This window comes from Capricornis sumatraensis, chromosome 8, assembly GCF_032405125.1.
Source record: "Capricornis sumatraensis isolate serow.1 chromosome 8, serow.2, whole genome shotgun sequence".
Lineage (NCBI taxonomy): Eukaryota > Metazoa > Chordata > Mammalia > Artiodactyla > Bovidae > Capricornis > Capricornis sumatraensis.
In genome coordinates, this window is record NC_091076.1 from 109,436,312 (window position 1) to 109,450,789 (window position 14,478).

The 14,478-nt window shown below is 41.5% G+C and overlaps 1 non-coding gene across 1 annotated transcript; it reads right to left on the reverse strand.

The window, feature by feature from the left end:
* Positions 1-13,443: 13,443 nt before the first annotated feature.
* Positions 13,444-13,515, reverse strand: TRNAW-CCA (transfer RNA tryptophan (anticodon CCA)). The gene has a single exon. It is a non-coding gene; the product is annotated as a tRNA-Trp (tRNA).
* Positions 13,516-14,478: the final 963 nt, after the last annotated feature.

Below are 14,478 nucleotides of genomic sequence, written 5' to 3' on the forward strand. Positions count from 1 at the left end.
GAGTTGGGCACGACTGAGTGACTTTACTTTCACTTTTCACTTTCATGGATTGGAGAAGGAAATGGCAACCCACTCCAGTGTTCTTGCCTGGAGAATCTCAGGAACGGGGAGCCTGGTGGGCTGCCGTCTATGGGGTCGCACAGAGTCAGACAGGACTGAAGCGACTTAGCAGCAGCAGTAGCAGTATGAAGAGATTGAAGCAGAGATAAAATTGTTAACTGTAGGAAATTAAAAATATATAAGTACTGAATTACATCTATAACATAATGTAAACACTGATGATAAACAGATTAAACCCCCACATTGTGGTAACATTATATTGATATGATGTGAGAAGGAGGAACATGGGTGAACATGCAACAAAGCCAAATTCTCATCTATTGTTACAGGAGCTTGATCATGCCTCACATTGATAAAACGGCAACCCACTCCACTGTTCTTGCCTGGAAAACTGCTCGGACAGGGGAGCCTGGTGGGCTGCAGTCCATGGAGTCACGAAGAGTTGGACATCACTGAGCTACTGAGAATGCATGTGAAATTGATAGATGTGTATTAATGCCAATTTATATGAATTATAAAATGGTATTACAGATAGACATTAATAGATAGGTAGGTGAAGGTAAACGTCAAAAAAATAGAAAATATTTGCCTCTTGGGAGCAAGATTCTAGGGGGAAATGCTGATTTTTCTTATTAGCATTTGGTGCTACGTTAGCTCTATGTGATTGATTAGATTCTTGTCATTTCTTTACCCCTTCATCACAACTATATCATCATATAACTGCGGAGCCTTCTTATGAAAGAGGAACTCTCCTCACCTGCTCCCGGGGGGCCTGGACATGTGACCCTGTGGCTTGCTTTTGCCAATGGAATGATGGCAAACGTGAAACATACACCAAGGCTTAACACACACGCTTATGGTCTGGCCTGCCCATGTGTGCCTCTAAGATCCACCAAGGGTCGAAGGGGAACGTGCTGGTATGAGGAGAATGAGCAGACCTGTGGGGCCAAGGTGAACCCATCTGGCCATACAGAGCCAGACCCCGCTGGCTCCCTGTGCATCCAAAGCCCACCTGTGAGCAAGTCCTGACTGGTAGCTGTTATAAGCCATTGAGAGATGGGATTAGGGGGGTAAGCCACTGAGACCTTTGAAGCTGATTGATTAATCAAACATTAATGAATACTCTACACTTATGAAAGTGTTAGTTGCTCAGTCATGTCTAACTCTTTGCAACCCCATGGAATATAGCCCACCAGGCTCCTCTGTTCATGGGATTTTCCAGTCAAGAATACTAGAGTGGGTAGCCGTTCCCTTCTCTAGGGGATCTTCCCAACCTAGGGATGGAATGCGGGTCTCTTCCATTGCAGGCAGATTATTTACCATCTGAGCCACCATGGAAGCCGTTATGGTATGGAGTTAATTTACAATGAGTAAATTATACAAGCAAATTCTAAACTAATGAAAATAATAGTAATAACAAAAAAGAACTCCATGGGAAAGTAAGGATTCCATACACCGCCATCTCTCCCTCTCTACTACTTGCTTACTCCAAGATGGCAAAACCAGCAAGTGTTTTTCTCTGCCCAGGAGTAAGCACAAGTGACTCAGTGTGACCAGTCTGTTCATCACCAGCTTCCAGAAGGCTGGAATCAAGTAAAGAATCTGCCTGCAATGTGGGAGACGCGGGTTCAATCCCTGGATCCAGAAGATCCCCTGGAGAAGGAAATGGCAACTCCACTTGCCTGGAAAATTCCATGGACAATGGAGCCTGGCTGACTATATAGTCCATGGGGTCACAGAGAGTTGGACACGACTGAGCAAATGACGCACCAATCAGCACCCTGTGCTTGACTCCATCTTCTCCTCCTTTTCAGAAAGCTACTGTTTTTCTGACCCCCTGACCTTCACCTTCAAGGCTCCCTCAATCCTTCCGCTCGGGTGGGCCTCAGTTTCTCTGTTCCTGAAACCCTGTTATCTGCTTTCATCCTGGGCTCCCTCCCAGTCCTGCTGTTGAAAGGCAAGTTGACGCGGTGAGCTCAGAGCAGCGTGAGATCTCAGGGTTGAAGGGATCAAGGGAAGATTCATGGGCACAAATCAGAGCGGGAATGAGTGGGCTTAGTGGGGAAGATCAGCCTTGGATCCATAAAGCAGAGGACACACGGGGTTTTCTTTCTAGCTTGTGAAATAGAAAATCACTTTTAAGACCCCCAAAGGGAAATCAGTGGCTTCCTCCCCCATGGAGAAACTTTCCTGTCTTAACAGGAACAACATAAATAACACTTCTATTATAAGAAAGGACCAGACTCTTATTAAGACCCATAAATCAACAGTTATTTTATTTTCACAAAGTGACCTCCAGATGTAATGTTAAAGTGAAAGCATATTTTAAATGACCTATGGGTGGATATAATTTATATTTCTGTGTATAAATATGGCCCTCAGATATCTTCTTACGTTTGAATAATTATTGGCGGGAATACACTATTTTGCTATGGGTAAAAAAACCAGCTATAATGGGCAAAATATGGGGCCTTAAATTACTATCAGTGCATGTGAGTATTGTACTGGGGTGTTGAAAAGCGTGAGTCAGAGAGACCAGCATCAAATTCTGCCCTGAAGTTCATGTAAATTGTATAATCATGTTCGTCTCTCCGTTTACCACCGTAAGATGTGTGTCTCCACAGGTGCCTAGCACGTAGCTTGAAGTCACTGTTTGTTTAAAAAAATGAGTCAGTGAGTACCCTGGAGATAAGATCTCTGAAGTCCAGGAGGGAATTGCCTTCCCCAAGTTCAGACAATTTGTGGTACCCGAAGGGATAAAGCCAGCGTGCCACCTCCCGACTGAACATTCTTTCCATCAGACTCAGCCGTTAGTATGACTTTGTACGTTGGTGCCCAAGCAGTTGAAAGCAAACTCAAGTTACTAAATGAAAGATGGGAATTAAATCAATGGCCCCTGAGATGTTCTTTCTTAGGGCACTTCCACCCTGGGAAAGAGGGTCTCAGGAGCATCTGAGATCAGGGTTTGTGTGTCTCTCGACCCCTTTTGCTCTCTTAGTTGCCTGCTTTTCTCCTTGTGACAGCTTCACCCTTCCACCTGCAGAGGGATTGCCTGTCTCCTTTCAGGGGAAAGGGTCACTTATATTACCTCATCCCACAGTACTTGTGAGAGTGGATTTTATGTGTCAACCTGCCTGGGCTATGAGATGCTCAGATTTTTTAATTTATTGAACTGAAGCCTTCAGGTGTCTTTTTTTTTTTTCCAGAATTTCTTTTGTTTTTGCATCTCCCTCCTTCCCTCTTTCTTTCTTTTTTATTGAGGTTTAGTTAATGTATAAGGCTTCCCTGGTGGCTCAGTGGTAAGGAGCATGCCTGCCAGTGCAGGAGACGTGGGTTCAATCCCAGACGTGGGTTCAATCAGGCAGATCCCTTGGAGAAGGAAATGGCTACCCTCTCCAGTATTCTTGCCTGAGAAACTCCATGGACAGAGGAGCCTGTTGGGCTACAGTCCATGGGGTCACAAAGAATCAAACATGAATTAATGACAAGACAACAACAACAAATAGTTACTTTACAAAGTTGTGTTAGTTTCAAGTTCAGATATTTGTTTAAACAGCATTTCTGAGTGTGTCTATGAGGATAGTTCTAGATGAAATTCACATTTGAATAGATAGACTGAATAGAGTAGGTAACCCTCCCCAGCATGGATGGCCTCATCCACTCCTTCAAAAGTCTGAACAGAACAGAAAAGGCTGAACAAAGGAAAATTCGCTCTCTCTGCTTGACCGTCTTGGTGCTCGTACATTAGTCCGCTCCGGTCTCCAGACTTAGGTTCAGGTTGGAACTTCAGCATCAGCTCCTGCGGGTCTGCATCTTCCTGACTGAAGCTCTTAGGACTTCTCAGCCTCCACAGTCATGTGAATCAACAACTCCTTCTGATAATTCTCACTTTATCTGTCTGTCCATCTGTTTGTCTATATAACTATCTATGCTAATGGCGCTGCTTTTCTGAAGACTCAAGATCAGTACAATATCCTGTTCTTTTGGAACTTTGTTCACCTGGAGGATAACTGATGACTATTTTCTGCTGACAAAGAAAGCATCCCATTGGCCAGGCTTGGGCGGCACGACCACCCCAGGACCACCAGCTGCTGCTGAAAGGCACGACTGCAGGTCCTTTCATGGCAGTGCCTGCGATGGTCATGGGGGACAGGAAGTGTCCGTTTCTAGAAAAGGGGCTTAGAAGACTCAATTCTAAAGTGTTACTATAGTATGACGTTGCTTTTTGATCATCCATATATTTTGGTGTGTATAGTGGCTCATACACTCCAAGAGTTAATGCTGTCTATGGAATGCTCCTAGGAAAGATAGTCATTCCTGCTTCAGTTTTACTCAATCTTTTAATTTTTTTCAAAATAAAAAGACCTATTCGCTTACCACCTAAAGGGATACAAATAACATTTATTAACTGTAACAACAAATCTTCAATTAAATCATGCAAAACTAGCTACAGGACCAACTTGATATTTCATTAGATGGTTTGGCTGTTTTGTTTTTTTTTTCTTGTTTATTTCATATCCTTGCTCATCACTAACCTTGCAATTTCCAATTATAAGGAGACGTTTTCATTGAAAAATACTCAAAAATCTACTTCAAAATGATTGAACTGTGGCCTTCATATATTCACACTGACTGTGCATGCTCAGGCGTACCCGACTCCTTGCAGCCCTGTGGCTTGGGCTCCTCTGCCCATGGAAGTTTCCAAGCAACACTACTGGAGTGTGTCGCCATTTCCTTCTCCAGGGATGAAACCCCTGTCTTGTGCTCTCCTGCAGTGACTGGCAGACTCTTTATCACTGGTGCCACCTGGGAATCCCTGAGGCGGCCAGGCTTCCCTGATGGCTCAGACAGTAAAGAACCCACCTGCTGCTGCAGAAAACCCGGGGTCAGTCCCTGGGTCGGGAAGATCCCTTGGAAAAGGGAGTGGCTCCCCATTCCAGTATTCTTGCCTGGAGAAGCCCACGGAGCCTGGTGGGCTACGGTCCATGGGGTCTCAGAGTGTGGGACACGACTGAGCGACTTTCACTTCACGTGTCTTCACATCACTCAAGACCCATGCCTGAACACGTTCTCAGCCTCCACATCATTCCAGGAATTTCCCAGAATGACCATGTCTTTAAAAATGAAAACATCACATCTCTTCAGGGAAGAGAAAAATTGTTAAGGCAGTTATTTGTCATAATAAAAAGAAGAAACAATAAGTGTTTGTTTAAAGACTATGTTTGTTATCTGTTTATATGATCTAAAGTAATCTAAATGTAACATTAAGAATATCTTCAAAAGGAAATATCATAGACCCCTTCCCGCACAAACAGGATAAGGTCCACGCCTTATAAGTGCAGAGTCAAATACTTAATTACCACCTAACTAAAATAATGGCAGCATGAGCCGCCCAGTTACTGCTGCAAGATTTAGAACATGTTTTACTTTATGAATACGGTTGGGAGTTGTAAAGCAGCATCCACATAAATCAGTTTCTTTAGAAAGAAAGACTACATTTTATCCAGGCATTTTTAAGCCTCTGAATGCAAAGTGTTAGGGAAAAGTACATCCATTTATACCTACACTTACACATATTCCAGCAGGAAATATGCAGTGTGTGCAGAGTCAATCCTAGCAAATAAAGTTTATATTGATGTTCTGCCAGTCTGATCTTGTGTGGCAAAGTCAATTGAACGGGGAGAGCTGTGTCTCCAGGGCTCATTAGCTTCCAGAAAATTCCCCGTTCTCTCTTTCTCTGAATTTTTTTCTAAGGAGCAGATCTCTCCTTGATCCAGAAAAATATTAGGACATGAAATGTCTTCCGTTCCTCAGATGTGGGGTGAAGTGGTGTCGACGAGTCAGTGGTGTCAGACTCTTGTGACCCTGTGGATTGTAGCCCCCCAGGCTACTCTGTCCGTGGGATTTCCCAGGCAAGCACACTGGAGTGGGTTGTCATTTCCCACTCCGGGGGATCTTCCCGACCCGGGGATCGAACCTGCATCCCTTGTGTCTCATGCATTGGCAGCCCGACTCCCATAGTGCCACCTGGGAAGTCCAGAGGAGGTGGCTCTTAACCCTCAACTCTGTACCTGACGCCACCCTCTTTCTAAAGACTTGACAATTGGATGTTCCAAAGCCGCACCATGGTATCCAAAAAGTTTATCATGTTTTCACATTGGACCTTTCTCCTCTTATATCTGTAAAAAGCAGTTGTTCATATCTGTAAATGGCAGTTGTTCCAGTGTGTTCTTACACGACCTCTAATGCCATGAATATTTTACATCAACGTGATAAGAATACCCTTCCTTGGATCATTTCCACTATCTTCTGGAATAACTCAGAAGGTCCGGTTACGTCTTTCTATATCCGTCAAATTCTTAAGTCTCTTAAGAGGGTGCCAACTGAGCTCAGAGGCCAGGCACACTCCCTCCTTGGCTTGGAGCTCATGGGTTCCATGCTACGGTGACACCTGACAGAGTTATTCATTAGGCTTGGTGACACTCCAGACTCTTTTTTATGTGTCTGCAGGACTCCCAAACACACTGGCCAATGGAATTTTTAGAAAAAGTCTTCAATGTCCCAGTCAGTATGCAAATTTAACTCAATAACTATGTTAACTAGGCCATATGGATTTGCACAGAGGAAAATTTTCCATAGCAAAATATTTCACCCTGAAGCCCCAGTCTGCCAGCTCACAAATATATAAACAGGTATAAGAAGAAACATGGGAAAGTGTGAAATGTGAACTGAAAGAAAGCTCATCTTTTCCCTAAACCCGAAGGAAAGTTACCCTATTATTTATTTACTCCTTGTTTTGTTCACCAAAATGTATCTGAAACTGCTAATGGTGAGAATTAAGGTAAGGAAAGCCATCTTTGATCATAATTGTTTCTCAGGCTATAATAAATCAAGTGTGTTCACAATAAGTGGGCTTTTAGTTTACTCCAAAATAATAACCATCAGACTGGTGAGATTTAATTCATTAAAAGAAAGAACGTTGAGAATTAATGACATCAACAAACATGTAACCAGGAACTGCATGGAAGTAGAGGTGGAAAGAATAGGCATGAAATGACTGTGTGCACACACACACACACACATTTCAAAATACATGAAGCAAATCCTGATAGGAGAAAGAGAGAGAGCCACGATTATGACTGCAGACTTACCCATTCCTCTCTCAGGATTTAATAATGAATTAAACAGCTCACCTAAAAGGACATCAAGACCTGAGCAGCGTCATCATCCAACTTGACCTGAATTGGCATCTAGAGACCATTCCACCGGGTACACAGAATACACATTCAAATGCCCAAGGATGACTCACCATGATAGGCTACAGCCCTCACCAACAAACAAACTCAGCGGTTTAAAGGGATACACACTACTATACAAAAAACAGCTAATGCACAAGGCCTACCAGACGGGGAGTCCTAGTCAACCCTCCGCAATAACTTCCACGAGAGAAGAATCTGGAAAAGAACGGATGTATGGATTTGCAGGTCAGCCCAAGTGGTGGAAGCGGTAAAGAACCCGCCTGCCGAGGCAGTAGAAGCAAGAGACGTGGGTTTGATCCCACGGTCGGGAGATCCCCTGGAGAAGAGCGCGGCAACCCACTCCAGGATATTGCCTGGAGAACCCCACGGACAGAGGATTCCGGAGGGCTACAGTCCAGAGTTCTGGAAAGAGTCGCCCACGACTGAGCATGCACACACCCCCTCATGTGTACGCATAACTGAAACACTTAGCTACGCCTGAAATTAACACAGCATTGTAAATCAACTATATCCTCATACGAAATGATTTTTTGAAAGTGTTGAAATCATACAAAGCATGATTTCTCCCCATAACGCAATCCAACTAAAAATCAGTAAGCAGAAAGATATCTGGGAAATCCCGAAACAGGGAGTTAAATAACACACCTAAAGAACAGATAGGTCAAAGGAAAATCAAAAGGCCGCTGAATCGTCAACTGAATGAAAATGAAAGAGAACACAGGCCATCCGTGGGTGGCAGTGGTAACAGGGCTGGACCTGCTTCTGTGGTTCCCAGGTTGAGCCTGGCTTCACCTTAGCTCGGCTGCCCTGTATGATTATCCCTTTCTGCCCTTTGATTTTTTGGCAACTGCTCTGAAATTCTTACACAAAAACGTAAAGGTGCAAGGAACCTGAGACCCCAGAGAGAAACTCATAAATATTGGAGGCCACAAATACCAGACTCCAACCCCCAGGAAATAATGCCAAGGCTAATTGTACCCCTTTCTTCAGAGGGTACCCAGGCAGGGTTGATACACGGTTGCCTGCAAATGGCAAGATCAGTAACATATTTTAGAAACAGTGAGTCAGACAAAGACAAATATCATACGATATCACTCATATGTGGAATCTAAAAAAAGAAAATAATATACAAATTATTTACAAAACAGAGACTCAGACTTAGAGAATGAACTTATGGTTGCCGGCAGGATGGGAGTGGGGATAGATGGGCAGTTTGGGATTGACATGCACACACTTCTGTATTTAAAATAAAATGTCTTGGATGAATTGAGAGATGGGGACTGATGTATATACACTATTGATACTATGTATAAACAGAAAACTACTGAGACCCTACTGAATAGCACAGGGAACTCAGTTCTCTGTGGTGATCTAAATTGGAAGGAACTCCAAAAAGAGGGGAGGTGTGTGTAAGTATGGCTGATTCACTCTGCTGTACAGTCGAAGCTAACAACATGCTAAAGCAACTATACTCCAATAAATTTAAAAAAAAAAGTAACTCTGATGGAGTACAAAAATAAAATGCCTTTCCATTAAAAAATGCACTAATTTTGAGGAACGATGAAAACAAACAATTGGTTTTGTCTTGGCCCCACCAAAAGAAATAATCTGTCTCCTTTTTTTTTTTTTTTTTTAATCATTTCCATGTTTCTAATCCCATTGATTGGGATCAGTTCCACAAATAAATCTGCAGGCAAGCCATTTCCTCAGGCTGTGATCTCTGGTAGAACTCAGGATAAGCAAAGATTGTAAATGTTTTCCTTTTGATAATCCTCTCATATATGGTTACTCTTTGCCATTACAAATAATACTGTGGTGGACATCATTATACATATATCTTTGCCACACATACATGTATATGATTGGATTACTGAAACTAGTATATGGGGGCTCACACATCTTAAATATGGATCAATAACGCATATATTCCTTTCAACAGTTGTAGCTATATTCTCACCAAAGTTCCAGAGGTCACTTGTTATTTATTGCAAATGATCTTTCCTTCCAATACTTGTGTAGATTCCTGGGCCACAAAGCAAAGTTCACTGTGTCATAACCCCAATATTAGCTTGGTATCCATTGGAAATATGTTCGTAAATTCAGTGGCTATGCAGAAATAAATGCTGTTTCTGCAAAGGGAGCAGGAAGTAAGCAAAATCCAAGTGTTCTAACCTTTTAGAATTCCATCAGAACCGAGCAGGCTGGTCAGTGAATGTGCACAGTTCAGGTAGTTGGCCAAAGTATCTAGAAACTTTTTAAGTTTCCAATATTCATATAATTGGAACTGTCATTCAGCGATTCTGAACATAGCAAGTAATATAGAAAACAAGTAAAAACAGCTTTGGAATTCCGTACTTTCTTAGGAGGTAGTCTCACTGTTCATCATCTGAATTTTTTTTTTTTTTAAGAATTTGTATGGGAGCATAGTAATACCATAGTAGTATTTTCACAATATACTTGATGGGTGGGTAATTCCATAAGAAAAAGAAAGGCCATAAATATTGAAATTTATGAAGGCTCAATTGCTCCAAACTTTTCTATTGCAGAAAAGTAGTTAAAATCTTAGTTGCTGACTTTCCCCCGGGATAAAATTTTTACTGGAAAGGTGGTTGGACTATGGAAACATTTCACAGCTGCAGGTATAATACTGTGTCTGTTGTCAGACTCACCATTTCATTGGTTTATTTCTGGAGGATTATTTAGATGGCTGTGGTCTTATATCCAAGCCCCAATGAAAGAAAGGAGAAGAAAAAAACGAAGGAGCCTATGAAGTGTGCCTTCTCACGGCAGAGTAGTGATTTGTTATGCGTTTGTCTGAGTTAAATATAGCAGCTAGTCATCTTGCACAAGCTTATATTATATTCTGCTTGCTCAGAAAAGAAACATTTGTTTGGATAGTCGAAGTAGTCTCAATAAAAATCACAGCTCCCTTCTCCATGCCGACATTTATTTAAGGGAGATTTGCAGTGGTTTTGATACACATTTCTCTAATTAAGCAATAGGAATTGAAAGTTGCTTGACTCTTTAAGGTTATCATCATTTACTCAGATTTGTTACGATTTAACAATGCTGGCTTTGCACGTGACATTCCTACCTGGGTAGCAATTATTTGGAAGGAGAAGGAGGCTGACTGCCCATTCCCCTGGGTTATTCATCACTTGGTGGGCTGAGGGCAAAAATTAATTAGGTATTATAAAAGCACTCCTTCATTATATTAAACGGCTCACTGAAAGCAAATAACATTACCTGCATTAACTCTGAGAGTTCACAGATTAAATAAATTGAATTGAATTCATTGCAAGTGATTTTCAGGTCCCAAGCTGAGACCGCTATAATGTTCAAGGGCAATCAAGGAAGCCTAGGACTTCAGTTTATGTTGCCATTTCTAGTTGCTCCAAAAATCTTGCTAGATCCCAAGGTCTTTTATGATTTGACTGAAAATAACATGTTGTCATCCATTTGCAACTGCCATATGTGTGAGATCAAAGTTAAGAGAATCAGGCCTTTTTTTTTTTTTTCCTTCTGAACAAGAAAAGTTTATTGCTGGGCCAAGCAAAGGGAACAGGTGACTCGTGCTAAAAAATACCCTGGGGTCTCTGAGAATCAGATATCAATGTATGTTGATTGTTGCAAAATATTTAGTCATTTAAATCTTTGGTGGCAGAATCCAAAAGGCAGGTTATGTTTCATTCCTGCACTTGAGTATTTGCTGCCTGTTTCAGGAGAGAGATAAAGGTTTTCATGGACTGGACTGTCGTACTTCTCCTTAGACACTGCATATTGCTTTTGCCTCACAAATTAAAAACGGCATGAAATGTATTTATGTCTAACACCATATCTGCACTATTAATAAGAAAAATGATCACTTTTTCTAGTGTAAATTTGTGGAAAATTCAATAAAACTTTTAGTCAACTACCCCATTTTCTGGTTTTTTTTTAGTAAATAGTTATGCATTTTGTTTATTATTATAGAAGAAATTTATAAAACAGACTATCTTCATTATAAAAAAAGCAAAATCATGAAGTAAAGTTAAATCACTTATGACTCTACCATTTCAAGACCACTGCTGTGTACAAGACTCTATATACTCACACACGCACACACGCAGACAGCTTTTGCAAAATTTCATGTTTCTTTAAATGTTGATTTCACGTGACATAAAAAGATATTGGTTTGTTTCTCTTATGAGTATGGCATTACTCAAATAGTTTCAAAAATTATTTCATAATTAACCTAATTTCAAAATCTTCCTTTCTGCATACTTCTGTTTTTACATTCCTAAAGTCAAATGAACCTGCTAAGATGGTAGATTTTGGTGCTATTCAGACACAAGCAAATGTTTATTTACTCTGTGACCATCTTCAAGTTATAAATCTGTTAAGCCTTCCAGCCTCAGTTTTACACTTGCAGAATGGGCATCTCTCCTCCCTAAAAATGCCATCAGGAATCCTGTTAACGTTTTATATGTGCGTTTGGCATTTTATCTGGAATATGGTAATAAAGTAAGCTGTTATTAATTTTATCGGTAATTTGCAACAGAAGTCATCCAAATGATTTCCAAGGTGTCAGCATTCAATGATAATAAGCTTCAAGGTCACAAAAAGCTTCCCCCACCGTTTCTTGCAGGCATGGAAATCTATAGGGGAGTAGGGACAAATCACAATTGGACTACGTCGATGAACACACTTTAATTTTCACGCCTTTATAAACTCCCCTATGCCTGAAGGAGGGAATGGCAACCCACTCCAGTATTCTTCCCTGGAGAAGCCCGTGGACAGAGGAGCCTGGTGAGCTACAGTCCATAGGGCTGCACAGAGTCAGACCCGACTGAAGCAACTTAGCACGCACACATGCAAATCCGCCCCCCCCCGCCCCCCGCTGTAAATATTTTCCTTTAATAAAGTTTCATCTGTCTTTAAGCAGCCCACGATTTTTGTTGGTGATTCCTGGATTATCCACCTTTCCCAGTCTGATATATTCACCACTGAGAGCTGTCTCTACTCATAGCAGAATATAGTAGTCCTGGTTCATAGAGATGAAATTACATTATAATGGTGTACATTTTTTATGTTATGTTCTTTTATATTGGAGTCCAGTTGATTGACAATGCTGTGTCAGTTTCAGATGGTCAGCAAGGTGATTCAGTTACCTGTGTGTATATGTACATGCACACATATATACCCATCCTTTTCTAGATTCTTTTCCCGTATAAGTTATTGCAGATTATTGAGTAGAGTTCCCTGTGCTACGCAGGAGGTCCTTGTGGATTACCTATTTTTTGTATAGTAGTGTGTATATGTTAATCTCAAACTTCTAATTTATCTTTCTGCCACCTGTCCCCTTTGATAACCATAAATTTGTCTTCTTAGCCATGCCATACATTTTAAATGAAGGCTTCTTAAAGACCTATGACCTAAATATGCTGAATGACCATCTCTTTAAATAAACTATAGCTGTTCTGTTCCAAAAGTAATGCATCTGACTATGAGATTTCTATCTATCTCCAAAGAAGTCATGGGGAAAATTGTTTTTAAACTAATGTGGCAGCCCCAAACATTATATTTCTATTATTACCTATGCTTGATTTTAAGGCAGTTGATGCCGCCAATTAGAAAGGTAAGTATTTTAAAAATATTCAGCCATTCTCTGTCCTAGTTATTTCACTTCCTGGAAATAGTCATGAATACGTACAGATGGATATTACCCGCTAGAATGCTCGACATACAAATTTTTATGTAATCGAAGATTCAGGCAACCTACATCTTCAATGTTAGTTGTTCAAAAGTGTCCAAGTCTTTGTGACCCCATGGACTGTAGCCCGCCAGGCTCCTCTGTCCACAAGTTTCCCTGGGCAAGCATACTGGCGTGGGTTGCCATGCCTTTCTCCAGGGGATCTTCCCAACCCAGGAATTGAACCCAGCTGTCCTGCATTTCAGGCAGATTCTTTACCATCTGAGCCACCATGGAAACCCTACACTTTCAATAATACTGGTAAGGTGAAGTCGCTCAGTCGTGTCAGACTCTTTGTGACCCCGTGGACTGTAACCTACTAGGCTTCTCCATCCATGGGATTCTCCAGTCAAGAATATTGGAGTGGATTGCCATTTCCTTCTCCAGGGGATTTTCCCAACCCAGGGATCGAACCCGGGTCTCCCGCATTGGAGGCAGACGCTTTAACCTCTGAGCCACCAGGGAAGCCCAATAATACTGGACAAACTGTGTAATAGTTTATGATTGTGTGGAATTTAGTAAATTAGTGATATTATCAGAAAAGACCTCACAGGAACGGAATGACAGTAAGAGTTGCAAAGCACAATGTGCTTAAAGGTCCGATTTTGCAAAAACAGAAATAAAAATACATGCAAGTATCCAAGGAACTCATTCTTTTATGATCTCCATTTTTAATATTTACGGTAATATTTAATTACTATGCATAACTTTTATAGTAAGTATCTGTGCTGTGCTAAGTCTCTTTAGTCGTGTCCAAGTTTGCAACCCAGTGGACCGTAGCCTGCCAGTCTCCTCTGTCAATGGGATTCTTCAGGCAAGAATACTGCATTGGGTTGCCATTTCCTTCTCCATTTGGCCCGTGTCTCTTCTGTTTCCTGCAACGACAGGTGGGTTCTTTATCTCTAGCACCACCTGTATGGGGGTTGTTTTCTTTAATGCACAAGGGTTTGTAAATTCAACTTACAACTGGCAAATAAGCTTGGTTTTCTTCGTAAGCACATTGTATGGACCATGTCATTGTCAATGGTAATATTTATGGACGCCTTGGAATCTGTCTCTCCATCATTTGCAAATGTGACAGGAACTGTAGGAGCTCAATATTCTTTTGCTACGTGGATAAAGGACAGTCTCGTTCCATGGTGAAAACTTCCCTCCTTTGTATGATGAGCAGAATAATGACTCCCCCAAAATGCTTATGTGGACTCCCAGAACCTGTGGGTATGTGCCTGACGTGGCAAAGGGACTTCACATGTGTGATTAAGTTCAAGGCACTGAGACGAGGAGATTCTCTTGGATTAAGTGGACAGAGTGTAGTCACCGTGGTCCTTACAGGTTAAGAGGGAGGCAGGAGAGAGTAAAAGGAGATTTGTCAATGGAAACAGAAGTCAGATCAACTGGGAGAGGCCACAGACCCTGGACAGTAAGCGG